Source organism: Dendrobium catenatum, unplaced genomic scaffold (genome assembly GCF_001605985.2).
Source record: "Dendrobium catenatum unplaced genomic scaffold, ASM160598v2 fragScaff_scaffold_648, whole genome shotgun sequence".
Taxonomy (NCBI): domain Eukaryota; kingdom Viridiplantae; phylum Streptophyta; class Magnoliopsida; order Asparagales; family Orchidaceae; genus Dendrobium; species Dendrobium catenatum.
In genome coordinates, this window is record NW_021319110.1 from 574,489 (window position 1) to 578,515 (window position 4,027).

Sequence of the window (4,027 nt, forward strand, 5' to 3'; positions counted from 1 at the left end):
TCCATACTTCCTTTTTTAAAAGATCTTTCAAATAAGAAGATGCTCAACCTCTCATGCCAAGCCCTAGATGTCTGTTTCAATCCATATAATGCCTTTTTTAACTTAAAAACATGATTTGGGTAATTAGAATTTTCAAAACCTGGTGATTGTTCTACAAAAATATCTTATTGAATTACCTCATTTAAAAAGATACTTTTTACATCCATTTGATACAATTTAAATCCTATAAAACAGGCAAAAGCTAGTAAAACCCTAATTACTTCAAGTCTAGCTACAGGGGCAAAAGTCTCCTCAAAATCAATCCTTCAATTTGATTATACCCCTTAGCAATTAATCTAGCCTTATTTGTAATGACTACTCCTATGTCATTCATTTTGTTTTTGAATACCCACTTAGTTCCAACTACACTTTGATCCTTTGGCCTTGTAGTTAATTCCCAAACTTTATTTCTTACAAATTGATTCAAGTTTTCTTGCATGACCAAAATCCAAAATTAATCCGAAAGTGATTGATCAATATTTGTGGGTTCTATAGTTGAAATGAAGGCTAAATGATTAACTTCTTTGTTTAATCCACACCTTGTCCTTACACCCTCACTTGGTTCACCTATAATTAATTCCCTTGGGTGATTTTTAGAAAATCTCAAATCTCTAGGCAATGGGTTTTTTATCTCCAAATTTTCTTCCACATTATCTTCCAAATTTTCTTCTAAATTTATTTTATCAATCCTTTGGGAGTTAATCATAATCTCAACTTCTACAACATTTGGCTCTTCCATATTTCCAGATTCATCAAATACAACATGTGTGGTCTCCTCAATTGCTAAAGTTCTTCTATTGAATACTCTATAAGATTTTCCAACAATTGAGTATCCAACAAAAATTCCTTCATCAAATTTTGGATCAAATTTTCTTAAGGCAGATTTTCCATTGTTATGAATGAATACCTTGCAACAAAAAATATGCAAATGAGATAAATTAGATGTTCTTCCTTTTAGCAACTCATAGGGTGTTTTATTTAGTTTAGATCTCACATTCACCCTATTCAGAATATAACATGCAGTGCTAACCGCCTCAGCCCAGAAATATTTAGGAAGTGAATATTCTGCAAATATTTCTCGGGCGGCTTCTATTAATGTTCTGTTTTTCTTTTTGACTACCCCATTCTACTGAGGGGTTTTAGGTGCAGAGAAATTATGATCAATTCCATTCTCCTTACAAAATTCTTCAAATTTCACCTCCATGATCACTTTGTATAGAAATAATTTCACACCCTAGTTTTCTTTGAATCCAAGTCAAAAAGTTTCTAAATTTCTCAAATGATTCACTCTTATGAAATAGAAATCTAACCCATGTGAATCTTGAGTAGTCATCCATAATCACAAATCGGTATATCTCCTCTCCTAGACTCACAGTTCCAACAGGTCCAAAAAGATCCATATGCAAAATCTCTAATAGTTTACTAGTTCTAAGATCCTTAATGGACTGAAAAGAGGACTTCACTTGCTTTCCTAATTGACATGCATCACAAAGTTGGTCCTTAGTAAAGTCTAGTTTTTGTATATCTCTCACTAAGTTCTTTTTGGTAATCCTTCTAAGGTTTTTCATGCTAGAATGAAAAAGTCTACTATGCCAAAGCCATGACTCATCATATACAATTTTCAAACAAAAAATAGTAGGAGATTGAATATAATTCAAGTTTAGCATATAAACATTATTTACCCTTTTACCATTCAAAACATCTTTACCATTTAGGCTTAATATGTAGCTAGTAGGAAAAAATTTCACACAATATCCTTTATCACATAACTGGCTTATACTTAACAGGTTATGCTTTATTAAGATTTCCAATCATACTTGATCCAATCACCTTCCTTGTGATGTTATCTCCAAGTGTAACCATGCCTCCACTCCTGCCTTCCAATGATATGAATTGTGCAGTATCTCTAGTCATATGCTTTGAACATCTGCTGTCCAGGTACCATATGCTCTCACGAGGTCTTGTGTGAGAGAAATCTTGTAAAATTATCAAACATTAGACCTGTGAACCCAAATAAGTTTGAGTTCTCCTTTTGGCAATTTAAAATTAGATGCATGTATGATATGTCCAGGTTTATACATCTTAGGTCTCCACACCAAATTTATTTTCATCTTCAAAGTACAGGTGTGAGTTATATGTTCAAACAATACACAATTATTACATTTTACTTTTGGAAATGGTTTCCTAAGTCTTATACCATTCATCTGTCTATTCAGGGATTGCATAAATTTAGGATACATAATAGGATTAGTAAAATCTTCAAGTTTATGGGGTATCCTATTATCCTAGAGAGCTTTTATCATTAATTTTTAAAATGAATTCATATCTTCCAAAATTCGATTTGTATAATTTGATCAATAAATCCTGTTCTCCGATTCATCCTTAAAATTTTTAAAAAAAAATTCAAGTTCAACATAGGATGATTTTAAATTTTCATGTTTTTTATTCAAGTCATCAAACTCATCAAGTAATTTCTTGTAGTTATCATCAATTAAAGCATGATCTTTCCTAAGGATTTCATGTTCCTTGTGTAATTCTTCAAACTCTAAACTTAGACTAGCATGCATTTTCTTCATTTTCTTATATGCATCATGCATGTGTTCAGAAACTTCAAAAAGTTCATCATAGGTTAAATCACATACCTCTACTTGATCTGACTGATCAAGAGTATTGGCCATTAGGCACAGATTAGTGACTTCTTCTTCTTTCTCAATCTTTGATGAATTTGAAGCTAAGTCTGCCCAGAAGGCTCTATGAAACTTCTTCTTGCCCTTCTTTATAATTGGTTTCTCCTCTACCTTCTCCTTGCTAGGAGTAGCTTTGAGTTTTGGGCATTTAGTCTTAATATGACCAAATTTCCTGCACTAATAGCAAATCACATCATTTGAAACCTTGACATTTATATTAAATTTATCTTTATTCCAATGATGGCTTCTGAATTGTCTAGTCATCAATGCAATGTCGTCTTCATCCTCAGGTTGTGAGTGTTCACTCTCAAACTCTTCCACATTTAGTGCTATGTTCTTCTCCCTTCATGGTTCACCTGCATCAATCTTTCTTTGGCTAACTCCTTGCTCGTAGGCAATTATTGAACCAAGAAGATTATCAATAAAGTAAATGTTTAGATCTTTAGACTCTGTAATCGTAGTAATTTTAGCATCATAAGCAGTAGGCAAACAACAAAGAATCTTATTAACCATTTTCAGCATTTGTTAGTTCCCTACCCAGTGCATGCAAAGAGGTGACTATTTGTATGAATCTTGTGTACATATTAGAAATGGATTCATTTGATTTCATGCAAAATAGTTCATAATCATTTAACAAGATATTAAGTCTAGATTACTTAACCTCATTAGTCCCCTTATAAGTTATACAAAGTCTATCCTATATGTTCTTCCCACTTTTACAAGTGAAAACCCGCATGTAGTCTTCTGATTTTAAAGCACAAAATAAACTATTCAAGCATTTGACGTTTAGTTGTGCTAAGTCACGTTCTCCTACTATCCAGTCTGCAAAAGGTGTTTTAAATCTAACTCCGTCAACTAGTCTAGTTGGTTTTGTATCCCCTTCCTGAACTAAGATTCACATACGATAATCATGTGACTGTAAAAATGTTGACATGCATGTTTTCCAAAAATCAAAAGGTATATTTGGTGGGAAAATTTTTTGTATCACCACGTAGATTTTAATTTTCTTCTATTTTGTAATCGAATACTACATTGAGAATAAAGTACAGTATCGTGAGATTAACATAATATTCTACAATGGATTCAATATCAAAATAGGGTTTTAAAAATTGATATTTCTATAATCAACTACGATTCAAAGAATAACATATCATCTCAAAAGATGAATATAGAATTCTATATAATATGTTTAAAAATAGAAATAAATTCTTTTGAAAAGCTTATCCATTATTTTATTCAGATATGACAAAAAAAATATTATATCATCTTGAAAGACGAACATAACATTCTTTAACACATCC